Raw genomic sequence first — 16,122 nt, forward strand, 5'->3', positions numbered from 1 at the left:
AAACTTTTTTGTGATGTGTGCATTCTTCTCACAGAGTTGAACCTTAATTTTCATTGAGCAGTTTTGAAACACTCTTTTTGTAGAATCTGCAAGTAGTCATTTGGAGCGCTTTGAGGCCTTTGTTGGAAAACGAAATGTCTTCATATAATAACTAGACAGAAGCATTCTGAGAAACTTATTTGTGATATCTGCATTCATCTCACAGAGTTGAATCTTTCCTTTGATTCAGCAGCTTTGAAACACTCTTTTCGTAGAATCTGCTAGTGGACATTTGGAGCGCTTCGAGGCCTATGGTGGAAAAGGCAATATCTTCACATAAAAACTAGACAGAAGCCTTCTGACAAACTTCTTTGTGATGTGTGAATTTATTTCATAGATTTCAACTTTCTTGTGATTGAGCAGTTGTGAAACACTCTTTTTGTAGAATCTGCAAGTGGACATTTGGAACGCTATGAAGCCTAAGGTGGAAAAGGAAATATCTTCACATAAAAATTAGACAGACGCATTTTGACAAACTTCTTCGAGATGTGTGCATTCATCTCACAGAGTTGAACCTTTCTTTTGATTAAGCAATCTTGAAACACTCTTTCTGTAGAATCTGCAAGTGGATATTTGTTGTGCTTTGAGGCCTACGGTGGAAAAGGAAATATCTTCAAATAAAAACTTGACAGAAGCACTCTGAGAGCCTCCTTTAGGCTGTGTGCATTTATCTCTCAGACTTGACCCTTTCTTTTGATTGAGCATCTTTGAAAGACCACTTTTGTAATAAATGCAAGTGGACATTCGAAGTGCTTTGAGGCCTGTGGTGGAAAAGAAAATATCTTCACATCAGAAGGAGACAGAAGCATTCTGACCAATTTCTTTGTGGTGTGTGCATTAATCTCACAGAGTTAAACCTTACTTTCCATTGAGCCATTTTGAAACACTTTTCGTAGAATCTGCAAGTGGACATTTGAAGCGCTTGGAGGCCTAGGGTCGAAAAAGAAATATATTCACATACAAACTAGATGGAAGCCTTCTGACAAACTTCTTTCTGATGTGTGCATTCATCTCACAGAGTTGAACCTTTCTTTTGATTGAGCAGCTTTGAAACCCTCTTTTTGTAGAATTTGCATGTGAACATTTGAAGCGCTTTGAGGCCTGTGGAGCAAAAGGAAATATCTCCACCTAAAAACTAGACAGAAGCATTCTGACAAACTTCTTAGTGATGTGTGCATTCATCTCACAGAGTTGATCCTTACTTTTCATTGAGCAGTTTTGAAACACTCTTTTTGTAGGATCTGCAGGTGGATATTTGGAGGGCTTTGAGGCCTCTGGTGGATAACGAAATATCTTCACATAATAACTAGACAGAAGAATTCTCACAAACTTCTTTGTAATGTGAGCATTCGACTCACAGAGTTGAACTGTTCTTTTGACTGGGCAGCTTTGAAAGAGTACTTTTATCAAATCTGCAAGTGGACATTTGGATCGCTTTGAGGCCTCTGGTGGAAAAGGAAATAGCTTCACAATAAAACTGGAGAGAAGCGTTCTGACAAACTTCTTTGTGATGTGTACATTCATCTCACAGAGTTGAACCTTGCTTTTCATTGAGCAGTTTTGAAACACACTTTTTGTAGAATTTGAAAGTGGACCTTTGGATTGCTTGGAGGCCTATGGTGGAAAAGGAAATATCTTCACATAAAGACTAGACAGAAGCATTGTGACAAACTCCTTTGTGATGTGTGCATTCAACTCACAGAGTTGAACCTTTCTTTTGACTGAGCAACTTTGAAACACTCTCTCTGTAGAATCTCCCAGTGGATATTTGCAGTGGCTTGAGGCCTCTGACGGAAAAGGAAATATCTTCACATAACAAGTAGACAGAAGCACTCAGACAAACTTTTTTGTGATGTGTGCATTCTTCTCACAGAGTTGAACCTTAATTTTCATTGAGCAGTTTTGAAACACTCTTTTTGTAGAATCTGCAAGTAGTCATTTGGAGCGCTTTGAGGCCTTTGTTGGAAAACGAAATGTCTTCATATAATAACTAGACAGAAGCATTCTGAGAAACTTATTTGTGATATCTGCATTCATCTCACAGAGTTGAATCTTTCCTTTGATTCAGCAGCTTTGAAACACTCTTTTCGTAGAATCTGCTAGTGGACATTTGGAGCGCTTTGAGGCCTATGGTGGAAAAGGCAATATCTTCACATAAAAACTAGACAGAAGCCTTCTGACAAACTTCTTTGTGATGTGTGAATTTATTTCATAGATTTCAACTTTCTTGTGATTGAGCAGTTGTGAAACACTCTTTTTGTAGAATCTGCAAGTGGACATTTGGAACGCTATGAAGCCTAAGGTGGAAAAGGAAATATCTTCACATAAAAATCAGACAGACGCATTTTGACAAACTTCTTCGAGATGTGTGCATTCATCTCACAGAGTTGAACCTTTCTTTTGATTAAGCAATCTTGAAACACTCTTTCTGTAGAATCTGCAAGTGGATATTTGTTGTGCTTTGAGGCCTACGGTGGAAAAGGAAATATCTTCAAATAAAAACTTGACAGAAGCACTCTGAGAGCCTCCTTTGGGCTGTGTGCATTTCTCTCTCAGACTTGACCCTTTCTTTTGATTGAGCATCTTTGAAAGACCACTTTTGTAATAAATGCAAGTGGACATTCGAAGTGCTTTGAGGCCTATGGTGGAAAAGAAAATATCTTCACATCAGAAGGAGACAGAAGCATTCTGACCAATTTCTTTGTGGTGTGTGCATTAATCTCACAGAGTTAAACCTTACTTTCCATTGAGCCATTTTGAAACACTTTTCGTAGAATCTGCAAGTGGACATTTGAAGCGCTTGGAGGCCTAGGGTCGAAAAAGAAATATATTCACATACAAACTAGATGGAAGCCTTCTGACAAACTTCTTTCTGATGTGTGCATTCATCTCACAGAGTTGAACCTTTCTTTTGATTGAGCAGCTTTGAAACCCTCTTTTTGTAGAATTTGCATGTGAACATTTGAAGCGCTTTGAGGCCTGTGGAGCAAAAGGAAATATCTCCACCTAAAAACTAGACAGAAGCATTCTGACAAACTTCTTTGTGATGTGTGCATTCATCTCACAGAGTTGATCCTTACTTTTCATTGAGCAGTTTTGAAACACTCTTTTTGTAGAATCTGCAGGTGGATATTTGGAGGGCTTTGAGGCCTCTGGTGGATAACGAAATATCTTCACATAATAACTAGACAGAAGAATTCTCACAAACTTCTTTGTAATGTGAGCATTCGTCTCACAGAGTTGAACTGTTCTTTTGACTGGGCAGCTTTGAAAGAGTACTTTTATCAAATCTGCAAGTGGACATTTGGATCGCTTTGAGGCCTCTGGTGGAAAAGGAAATAGCTTCACAATAAAACTGGAGAGAAGCGTTCTGACAAACTTCTTTGTGATGTGTACATTCATCTCACAGAGTTGAACCTTGCTTTTCATTGAGCAGTTTTGAAACACACTTTTTGTAGAATTTGAAAGTGGACCTTTGGATTGCTTGGAGGCCTATGGTGGAAAAGGAAATATCTTCACATAAAGACTAGACAGAAGCATTGTGACAAACTCCTTTGTGATGTGTGCATTCAACTCACAGAGTTGAACCTTTCTTTTGACTGAGCAACTTTGAAACACTCTCTCTGTAGAATCTCCCAGTGGATATTTGCAGTGGCTTGAGGCCTCTGACGGAAAAGGAAATATCTTCACATAACAAGTAGACAGAAGCACTCAGACAAACTTTTTTGTGATGTGTGCATTCTTCTCACAGAGTTGAACCTTAATTTTCATTGAGCAGTTTTGAAACACTCTTTTTGTAGAATCTGCAAGTAGTCATTTGGAGCGCTTTGAGGCCTTTGTTGGAAAACGAAATGTCTTCATATAATAACTAGACAGAAGCATTCTGAGAAACTTATTTGTGATATCTGCATTCATCTCACAGAGTTGAATCTTTCCTTTGATTCAGCAGCTTTGAAACACTCTTTTCGTAGAATCTGCTAGTGGACATTTGGAGCGCTTCGAGGCCTATGGTGGAAAAGGCAATATCTTCACATAAAAACTAGACAGAAGCCTTCTGACAAACTTCTTTGTGATGTGTGAATTTATTTCATAGATTTCAACTTTCTTGTGATTGAGCAGTTGTGAAACACTCTTTTTGTAGAATCTGCAAGTGGACATTTGGAACGCTATGAAGCCTAAGGTGGAAAAGGAAATATCTTCACATAAAAATTAGACAGACGCATTTTGACAAACTTCTTCGAGATGTGTGCATTCATCTCACAGAGTTGAACCTTTCTTTTGATTAAGCAATCTTGAAACACTCTTTTTGTAGAATCTGCAAGTGGATATTTGTTGTGCTTTGAGGCCTACGGTGGAAAAGGAAATATCTTCAAATAAAAACTTGACAGAAGCACTCTGAGAGCCTCCTTTGGGCTGTGTGCATTTCTCTCTCAGACTTGACCCTTTCTTTTGATTGAGCATCTTTGAAAGACCACTTTTGTAATAAATGCAAGTGGACATTCGAAGTGCTTTGAGGCCTATGGTGGAAAAGAAAATATCTTCACATCAGAAGGAGACAGAAGCATTCTGACCAATTTCTTTGTGGTGTGTGCATTAATCTCACAGAGTTAAACCTTACTTTCCATTGAGCCATTTTGAAACACTTTTCGTAGAATCTGCAAGTGGACATTTGAAGCGCTTGGAGGCCTAGGGTCGAAAAAGAAATATAGTCACATACAAACTAGATGGAAGCCTTCTGACAAACTTCTTTCTGATGTGTGCATTCATCTCACAGAGTTGAACCTTTCTTTTGATTGAGCAGCTTTGAAACCCTCTTTTTGTAGAATTTGCATGTGAACATTTGAAGCGCTTTGAGGCCTGTGGAGCAAAAGGAAATATCTCCACCTAAAAACTAGACAGAAGCATTCTGACAAACTTCTTTGTGATGTGTGCATTCATCTCACAGAGTTGATCCTTACTTTTCATTGAGCAGTTTTGAAACACTCTTTTTGTAGAATCTGCAGGTGGATATTTGGAGGGCTTTGAGGCCTCTGGTGGATAACGAAATATCTTCACATAATAACTAGACAGAAGAATTCTCACAAACTTCTTTGTAATGTGAGCATTCGTCTCACAGAGTTGAACTGTTCTTTTGACTGGGCAGCTTTGAAAGAGTACTTTTATCAAATCTGCAAGTGGACATTTGGATCGCTTTGAGGCCTCTGGTGGAAAAGGAAATAGCTTCACAATAAAACTGGAGAGAAGCGTTCTGACAAACTTCTTTGTGATGTGTACATTCATCTCACAGAGTTGAACCTTGCTTTTCATTGAGCAGTTTTGAAACACACTTTTTGTAGAATTTGAAAGTGGACCTTTGGATTGCTTGGAGGCCTATGGTGGAAAAGGAAATATCTTCACATAAAGACTAGACAGAAGCATTGTGACAAACTCCTTTGTGATGTGTGCATTCAACTCACAGAGTTGAACCTTTCTTTTGACTGAGCAACTTTGAAACACTCTCTCTGTAGAATCTCCCAGTGGATATTTGCAGTGGCTTGAGGCCTCTGACGGAAAAGGAAATATCTTCACATAACAAGTAGACAGAAGCACTCAGACAAACTTTTTTGTGATGTGTGCATTCTTCTCACAGAGTTGAACCTTAATTTTCATTGAGCAGTTTTGAAACACTCTTTTTGTAGAATCTGCAAGTAGTCATTTGGAGCGCTTTGAGGCCTTTGTTGGAAAACGAAATGTCTTCATATAATAACTAGACAGAAGCATTCTGAGAAACTTATTTGTGATATCTGCATTCATCTCACAGAGTTGAATCTTTCCTTTGATTCAGCAGCTTTGAAACACTCTTTTCGTAGAATCTGCTAGTGGACATTTGGAGCGCTTCGAGGCCTATGGTGGAAAAGGCAATATCTTCACATAAAAACTAGACAGAAGCCTTCTGACAAACTTCTTTGTGATGTGTGAATTTATTTCATAGATTTCAACTTTCTTGTGATTGAGCAGTTGTGAAACACTCTTTTTGTAGAATCTGCAAGTGGACATTTGGAACGCTATGAAGCCTAAGGTGGAAAAGGAAATATCTTCACATAAAAATTAGACAGACGCATTTTGACAAACTTCTTCGAGATGTGTGCATTCATCTCACAGAGTTGAACCTTTCTTTTGATTAAGCAATCTTGAAACACTCTTTTTGTAGAATCTGCAAGTGGATATTTGTTGTGCTTTGAGGCCTACGGTGGAAAAGGAAATATCTTCAAATAAAAACTTGACAGAAGCACTCTGAGAGCCTCCTTTGGGCTGTGTGCATTTCTCTCTCAGACTTGACCCTTTCTTTTGATTGAGCATCTTTGAAAGACCACTTTTGTAATAAATGCAAGTGGACATTCGAAGTGCTTTGAGGCCTATGGTGGAAAAGAAAATATCTTCACATCAGAAGGAGACAGAAGCATTCTGACCAATTTCTTTGTGGTGTGTGCATTAATCTCACAGAGTTAAACCTTACTTTCCATTGAGCCATTTTGAAACACTTTTCGTAGAATCTGCAAGTGGACATTTGAAGCGCTTGGAGGCCTAGGGTCGAAAAAGAAATATATTCACATACAAACTAGATGGAAGCCTTCTGACAAACTTCTTTCTGATGTGTGCATTCATCTCACAGAGTTGAACCTTTCTTTTGATTGAGCAGCTTTGAAACCCTCTTTTTGTAGAATTTGCCTGTGAACATTTGAAGCGCTTTGAGGCCTGTGGAGCAAAAGGAAATATCTCCACCTAAAAACTAGACAGAAGCATTCTGACAAACTTCTTTGTGATGTGTGCATTCATCTCACAGAGTTGATCCTTACTTTTCATTGAGCAGTTTTGAAACACTCTTTTTGTAGAATCTGCAGGTGGATATTTGGAGGGCTTTGAGGCCTCTGGTGGATAACGAAATATCTTCACATAATAACTAGACAGAAGAATTCTCACAAACTTCTTTGTAATGTGAGCATTCGTCTCACAGAGTTGAACTGTTCTTTTGACTGGGCAGCTTTGAAAGAGTACTTTTATCAAATCTGCAAGTGGACATTTGGATCGCTTTGAGGCCTCTGGTGGAAAAGGAAATAGCTTCACAATAAAACTGGAGAGAAGCGTTCTGACAAACTTCTTTGTGATGTGTACATTCATCTCACAGAGTTGAACCTTGCTTTTCATTGAGCAGTTTTGAAACACACTTTTTGTAGAATTTGAAAGTGGACCTTTGGATTGCTTGGAGGCCTATGGTGGAAAAGGAAATATCTTCACATAAAGACTAGACAGAAGCATTGTGACAAACTCCTTTGTGATGTGTGCATTCAACTCACAGAGTTGAACCTTTCTTTTGACTGAGCAACTTTGAAACACTCTCTCTGTAGAATCTCCCAGTGGATATTTGCAGTGGCTTGAGGCCTCTGACGGAAAAGGAAATATCTTCACATAACAAGTAGACAGAAGCACTCAGACAAACTTTTTTGTGATGTGTGCATTCTTCTCACAGAGTTGAACCTTAATTTTCATTGAGCAGTTTTGAAACACTCTTTTTGTAGAATCTGCAAGTAGTCATTTGGAGCGCTTTGAGGCCTTTGTTGGAAAACGAAATGTCTTCATATAATAACTAGACAGAAGCATTCTGAGAAACTTATTTGTGATATCTGCATTCATCTCACAGAGTTGAATCTTTCCTTTGATTCAGCAGCTTTGAAACACTCTTTTCGTAGAATCTGCTAGTGGACATTTGGAGCGCTTCGAGGCCTATGGTGGAAAAGGCAATATCTTCACATAAAAACTAGACAGAAGCCTTCTGACAAACTTCTTTGTGATGTGTGAATTTATTTCATAGATTTCAACTTTCTTGTGATTGAGCAGTTGTGAAACACTCTTTTTGTAGAATCTGCAAGTGGACATTTGGAACGCTATGAAGCCTAAGGTGGAAAAGGAAATATCTTCACATAAAAATTAGACAGACGCATTTTGACAAACTTCTTCGAGATGTGTGCATTCATCTCACAGAGTTGAACCTTTCTTTTGATTAAGCAATCTTGAAACACTCTTTCTGTAGAATCTGCAAGTGGATATTTGTTGTGCTTTGAGGCCTACGGTGGAAAAGGAAATATCTTCAAATAAAAACTTGACAGAAGCACTCTGAGAGCCTCCTTTGGGCTGTGTGCATTTCTCTCTCAGACTTGACCCTTTCTTTTGATTGAGCATCTTTGAAAGACCACTTTTGTAATAAATGCAAGTGGACATTCGAAGTGCTTTGAGGCCTATGGTGGAAAAGAAAATATCTTCACATCAGAAGGAGACAGAAGCATTCTGACCAATTTCTTTGTGGTGTGTGCATTAATCTCACAGAGTTAAACCTTACTTTCCATTGAGCCATTTTGAAACACTTTTCGTAGAATCTGCAAGTGGACATTTGAAGCGCTTGGAGGCCTAGGGTCGAAAAAGAAATATAGTCACATACAAACTAGATGGAAGCCTTCTGACAAACTTCTTTCTGATGTGTGCATTCATCTCACAGAGTTGAACCTTTCTTTTGATTGAGCAGCTTTGAAACCCTCTTTTTGTAGAATTTGCCTGTGAACATTTGAAGCGCTTTGAGGCCTGTGGAGCAAAAGGAAATATCTCCACCTAAAAACTAGACAGAAGCATTCTGACAAACTTCTTTGTGATGTGTGCATTCATCTCACAGAGTTGATCCTTACTTTTCATTGAGCAGTTTTGAAACACTCTTTTTGTAGAATCTGCAGGTGGATATTTGGAGGGCTTTGAGGCCTCTGGTGGATAACGAAATATCTTCACATAATAACTAGACAGAAGAATTCTCACAAACTTCTTTGTAATGTGAGCATTCGTCTCACAGAGTTGAACTGTTCTTTTGACTGGGCAGCTTTGAAAGAGTACTTTTATCAAATCTGCAAGTGGACATTTGGATCGCTTTGAGGCCTCTGGTGGAAAAGGAAATAGCTTCACAATAAAACTGGAGAGAAGCCTTCTGACAAACTTCTTTGTGATGTGTGAATTTATTTCATAGATTTCAACTTTCTTGTGATTGAGCAGTTGTGAAACACTCTTTTTGTAGAATCTGCAAGTGGACATTTGGAACGCTATGAAGCCTAAGGTGGAAAAGGAAATATCTTCACATAAAAATTAGACAGACGCATTTTGACAAACTTCTTCGAGATGTGTGCATTCATCTCACAGAGTTGAACCTTTCTTTTGATTAAGCAATCTTGAAACACTCTTTTTGTAGAATCTGCAAGTGGATATTTGTTGTGCTTTGAGGCCTACGGTGGAAAAGGAAATATCTTCAAATAAAAACTTGACAGAAGCACTCTGAGAGCCTCCTTTGGGCTGTGTGCATTTCTCTCTCAGACTTGACCCTTTCTTTTGATTGAGCATCTTTGAAAGACCACTTTTGTAATAAATGCAAGTGGACATTCGAAGTGCTTTGAGGCCTATGGTGGAAAAGAAAATATCTTCACATCAGAAGGAGACAGAAGCATTCTGACCAATTTCTTTGTGGTGTGTGCATTAATCTCACAGAGTTAAACCTTACTTTCCATTGAGCCATTTTGAAACACTTTTCGTAGAATCTGCAAGTGGACATTTGAAGCGCTTGGAGGCCTAGGGTCGAAAAAGAAATATATTCACATACAAACTAGATGGAAGCCTTCTGACAAACTTCTTTCTGATGTGTGCATTCATCTCACAGAGTTGAACCTTTCTTTTGATTGAGCAGCTTTGAAACCCTCTTTTTGTAGAATTTGCCTGTGAACATTTGAAGCGCTTTGAGGCCTGTGGAGCAAAAGGAAATATCTCCACCTAAAAACTAGACAGAAGCATTCTGACAAACTTCTTTGTGATGTGTGCATTCATCTCACAGAGTTGATCCTTACTTTTCATTGAGCAGTTTTGAAACACTCTTTTTGTAGAATCTGCAGGTGGATATTTGGAGGGCTTTGAGGCCTCTGGTGGATAACGAAATATCTTCACATAATAACTAGACAGAAGAATTCTCACAAACTTCTTTGTAATGTGAGCATTCGTCTCACAGAGTTGAACTGTTCTTTTGACTGGGCAGCTTTGAAAGAGTACTTTTATCAAATCTGCAAGTGGACATTTGGATCGCTTTGAGGCCTCTGGTGGAAAAGGAAATAGCTTCACAATAAAACTGGAGAGAAGCGTTCTGACAAACTTCTTTGTGATGTGTACATTCATCTCACAGAGTTGAACCTTGCTTTTCATTGAGCAGTTTTGAAACACACTTTTTGTAGAATTTGAAAGTGGACCTTTGGATTGCTTGGAGGCCTATGGTGGAAAAGGAAATATCTTCACATAAAGACTAGACAGAAGCATTGTGACAAACTCCTTTGTGATGTGTGCATTCAACTCACAGAGTTGAACCTTTCTTTTGACTGAGCAACTTTGAAACACTCTCTCTGTAGAATCTCCCAGTGGATATTTGCAGTGGCTTGAGGCCTCTGACGGAAAAGGAAATATCTTCACATAACAAGTAGACAGAAGCACTCAGACAAACTTTTTTGTGATGTGTGCATTCTTCTCACAGAGTTGAACCTTAATTTTCATTGAGCAGTTTTGAAACACTCTTTTTGTAGAATCTGCAAGTAGTCATTTGGAGCGCTTTGAGGCCTTTGTTGGAAAACGAAATGTCTTCATATAATAACTAGACAGAAGCATTCTGAGAAACTTATTTGTGATATCTGCATTCATCTCACAGAGTTGAATCTTTCCTTTGATTCAGCAGCTTTGAAACACTCTTTTCGTAGAATCTGCTAGTGGACATTTGGAGCGCTTCGAGGCCTATGGTGGAAAAGGCAATATCTTCACATAAAAACTAGACAGAAGCCTTCTGACAAACTTCTTTGTGATGTGTGAATTTATTTCATAGATTTCAACTTTCTTGTGATTGAGCAGTTGTGAAACACTCTTTTTGTAGAATCTGCAAGTGGACATTTGGAACGCTATGAAGCCTAAGGTGGAAAAGGAAATATCTTCACATAAAAATTAGACAGACGCATTTTGACAAACTTCTTCGAGATGTGTGCATTCATCTCACAGAGTTGAACCTTTCTTTTGATTAAGCAATCTTGAAACACTCTTTCTGTAGAATCTGCAAGTGGATATTTGTTGTGCTTTGAGGCCTACGGTGGAAAAGGAAATATCTTCAAATAAAAACTTGACAGAAGCACTCTGAGAGCCTCCTTTGGGCTGTGTGCATTTCTCTCTCAGACTTGACCCTTTCTTTTGATTGAGCATCTTTGAAAGACCACTTTTGTAATAAATGCAAGTGGACATTCGAAGTGCTTTGAGGCCTATGGTGGAAAAGAAAATATCTTCACATCAGAAGGAGACAGAAGCATTCTGACCAATTTCTTTGTGGTGTGTGCATTAATCTCACAGAGTTAAACCTTACTTTCCATTGAGCCATTTTGAAACACTTTTCGTAGAATCTGCAAGTGGACATTTGAAGCGCTTGGAGGCCTAGGGTCGAAAAAGAAATATAGTCACATACAAACTAGATGGAAGCCTTCTGACAAACTTCTTTCTGATGTGTGCATTCATCTCACAGAGTTGAACCTTTCTTTTGATTGAGCAGCTTTGAAACCCTCTTTTTGTAGAATTTGCCTGTGAACATTTGAAGCGCTTTGAGGCCTGTGGAGCAAAAGGAAATATCTCCACCTAAAAACTAGACAGAAGCATTCTGACAAACTTCTTTGTGATGTGTGCATTCATCTCACAGAGTTGATCCTTACTTTTCATTGAGCAGTTTTGAAACACTCTTTTTGTAGAATCTGCAGGTGGATATTTGGAGGGCTTTGAGGCCTCTGGTGGATAACGAAATATCTTCACATAATAACTAGACAGAAGAATTCTCACAAACTTCTTTGTAATGTGAGCATTCGTCTCAGAGTTGAACTGTTCTTTTGACTGGGCAGCTTTGAAAGAGTACTTTTATCAAATCTGCAAGTGGACATTTGGATCGCTTTGAGGCCTCTGGTGGAAAAGGAAATAGCTTCACAATAAAACTGGAGAGAAGCGTTCTGACAAACTTCTTTGTGATGTGTACATTCATCTCACAGAGTTGAACCTTGCTTTTCATTGAGCAGTTTTGAAACACACTTTTTGTAGAATTTGAAAGTGGACCTTTGGATTGCTTGGAGGCCTATGGTGGAAAAGGAAATATCTTCACATAAAGACTAGACAGAAGCATTGTGACAAACTCCTTTGTGATGTGTGCATTGAACTCACAGAGTTGAACCTTTCTTTTGACTGAGCAACTTTGAAACACTCTCTCTGTAGAATCTCCCAGTGGATATTTGCAGTGGCTTGAGGCCTCTGACGGAAAAGGAAATATCTTCACATAACAAGTAGACAGAAGCACTCAGACAAACTTTTTTGTGATGTGTGCATTCTTCTCACAGAGTTGAACCTTAATTTTCATTGAGCAGTTTTGAAACACTCTTTTTGTAGAATCTGCAAGTAGTCATTTGGAGCGCTTTGAGGCCTTTGTTGGAAAACGAAATGTCTTCATATAATAACTAGACAGAAGCATTCTGAGAAACTTATTTGTGATATCTGCATTCATCTCACAGAGTTGAATCTTTCCTTTGATTCAGCAGCTTTGAAACACTCTTTTCGTAGAATCTGCTAGTGGACATTTGGAGCGCTTCGAGGCCTATGGTGGAAAAGGCAATATCTTCACATAAAAACTAGACAGAAGCCTTCTGACAAACTTCTTTGTGATGTGTGAATTTATTTCATAGATTTCAACTTTCTTGTGATTGAGCAGTTGTGAAACACTCTTTTTGTAGAATCTGCAAGTGGACATTTGGAACGCTATGAAGCCTAAGGTGGAAAAGGAAATATCTTCACATAAAAATTAGACAGACGCATTTTGACAAACTTCTTCGAGATGTGTGCATTCATCTCACAGAGTTGAACCTTTCTTTTGATTAAGCAATCTTGAAACACTCTTTCTGTAGAATCTGCAAGTGGATATTTGTTGTGCTTTGAGGCCTACGGTGGAAAAGGAAATATCTTCAAATAAAAACTTGACAGAAGCACTCTGAGAGCCTCCTTTGGGCTGTGTGCATTTCTCTCTCAGACTTGACCCTTTCTTTTGATTGAGCATCTTTGAAAGACCACTTTTGTAATAAATGCAAGTGGACATTCGAAGTGCTTTGAGGCCTATGGTGGAAAAGAAAATATCTTCACATCAGAAGGAGACAGAAGCATTCTGACCAATTTCTTTGTGGTGTGTGCATTAATCTCACAGAGTTAAACCTTACTTTCCATTGAGCCATTTTGAAACACTTTTCGTAGAATCTGCAAGTGGACATTTGAAGCGCTTGGAGGCCTAGGGTCGAAAAAGAAATATAGTCACATACAAACTAGATGGAAGCCTTCTGACAAACTTCTTTCTGATGTGTGCATTCATCTCACAGAGTTGAACCTTTCTTTTGATTGAGCAGCTTTGAAACCCTCTTTTTGTAGAATTTGCATGTGAACATTTGAAGCGCTTTGAGGCCTGTGGAGCAAAAGGAAATATCTCCACCTAAAAACTAGACAGAAGCATTCTGACAAACTTCTTTGTGATGTGTGCATTCATCTCACAGAGTTGATCCTTACTTTTCATTGAGCAGTTTTGAAACACTCTTTTTGTAGAATCTGCAGGTGGATATTTGGAGGGCTTTGAGGCCTCTGGTGGATAACGAAATATCTTCACATAATAACTAGACAGAAGAATTCTCACAAACTTCTTTGTAATGTGAGCATTCGTCTCACAGAGTTGAACTGTTCTTTTGACTGGGCAGCTTTGAAAGAGTACTTTTATCAAATCTGCAAGTGGACATTTGGATCGCTTTGAGGCCTCTGGTGGAAAAGGAAATAGCTTCACAATAAAACTGGAGAGAAGCGTTCTGACAAACTTCTTTGTGATGTGTACATTCATCTCACAGAGTTGAACCTTGCTTTTCATTGAGCAGTTTTGAAACACACTTTTTGTAGAATTTGAAAGTGGACCTTTGGATTGCTTGGAGGCCTATGGTGGAAAAGGAAATATCTTCACATAAAGACTAGACAGAAGCATTGTGACAAACTCCTTTGTGATGTGTGCATTCAACTCACAGAGTTGAACCTTTCTTTTGACTGAGCAACTTTGAAACACTCTCTCTGTAGAATCTCCCAGTGGATATTTGCAGTGGCTTGAGGCCTCTGACGGAAAAGGAAATATCTTCACATAACAAGTAGACAGAAGCACTCAGACAAACTTTTTTGTGATGTGTGCATTCTTCTCACAGAGTTGAACCTTAATTTTCATTGAGCAGTTTTGAAACACTCTTTTTGTAGAATCTGCAAGTAGTCATTTGGAGCGCTTTGAGGCCTTTGTTGGAAAACGAAATGTCTTCATATAATAACTAGACAGAAGCATTCTGAGAAACTTATTTGTGATATCTGCATTCATCTCACAGAGTTGAATCTTTCCTTTGATTCAGCAGCTTTGAAACACTCTTTTCGTAGAATCTGCTAGTGGACATTTGGAGCGCTTCGAGGCCTATGGTGGAAAAGGCAATATCTTCACATAAAAACTAGACAGAAGCCTTCTGACAAACTTCTTTGTGATGTGTGAATTTATTTCATAGATTTCAACTTTCTTGTGATTGAGCAGTTGTGAAACACTCTTTTTGTAGAATCTGCAAGTGGACATTTGGAACGCTATGAAGCCTAAGGTGGAAAAGGAAATATCTTCACATAAAAATTAGACAGACGCATTTTGACAAACTTCTTCGAGATGTGTGCATTCATCTCACAGAGTTGAACCTTTCTTTTGATTAAGCAATCTTGAAACACTCTTTCTGTAGAATCTGCAAGTGGATATTTGTTGTGCTTTGAGGCCTACGGTGGAAAAGGAAATATCTTCAAATAAAAACTTGACAGAAGCACTCTGAGAGCCTCCTTTGGGCTGTGTGCATTTCTCTCTCAGACTTGACCCTTTCTTTTGATTGAGCATCTTTGAAAGACCACTTTTGTAATAAATGCAAGTGGACATTCGAAGTGCTTTGAGGCCTATGGTGGAAAAGAAAATATCTTCACATCAGAAGGAGACAGAAGCATTCTGACCAATTTCTTTGTGGTGTGTGCATTAATCTCACAGAGTTAAACCTTACTTTCCATTGAGCCATTTTGAAACACTTTTCGTAGAATCTGCAAGTGGACATTTGAAGCGCTTGGAGGCCTAGGGTCGAAAAAGAAATATAGTCACATACAAACTAGATGGAAGCCTTCTGACAAACTTCTTTCTGATGTGTGCATTCATCTCACAGAGTTGAACCTTTCTTTTGATTGAGCAGCTTTGAAACCCTCTTTTTGTAGAATTTGCATGTGAACATTTGAAGCGCTTTGAGGCCTGTGGAGCAAAAGGAAATATCTCCACCTAAAAACTAGACAGAAGCATTCTGACAAACTTCTTTGTGATGTGTGCATTCATCTCACAGAGTTGATCCTTACTTTTCATTGAGCAGTTTTGAAACACTCTTTTTGTAGAATCTGCAGGTGGATATTTGGAGGGCTTTGAGGCCTCTGGTGGATAACGAAATATCTTCACATAATAACTAGACAGAAGAATTCTCACAAACTTCTTTGTAATGTGAGCATTCGTCTCACAGAGTTGAACTGTTCTTTTGACTGGGCAGCTTTGAAAGAGTACTTTTATCAAATCTGCAAGTGGACATTTGGATCGCTTTGAGGCCTCTGGTGGAAAAGGAAATAGCTTCACAATAAAACTGGAGAGAAGCGTTCTGACAAACTTCTTTGTGATGTGTACATTCATCTCACAGAGTTGAACCTTGCTTTTCATTGAGCAGTTTTGAAACACACTTTTTGTAGAATTTGAAAGTGGACCTTTGGATTGCTTGGAGGCCTATGGTGGAAAAGGAAATATCTTCACATAAAGACTAGACAGAAGCATTGTGACAAACTCCTTTGTGATGTGTGCATTCAACTCACAGAGTTGAACCTTTCTTTTGACTGAGCAACTTTGAAACACTCTCT

This window comes from Pan paniscus, chromosome Y (assembly GCF_029289425.2).
Source record: "Pan paniscus chromosome Y, NHGRI_mPanPan1-v2.0_pri, whole genome shotgun sequence".
Lineage (NCBI taxonomy): Eukaryota > Metazoa > Chordata > Mammalia > Primates > Hominidae > Pan > Pan paniscus.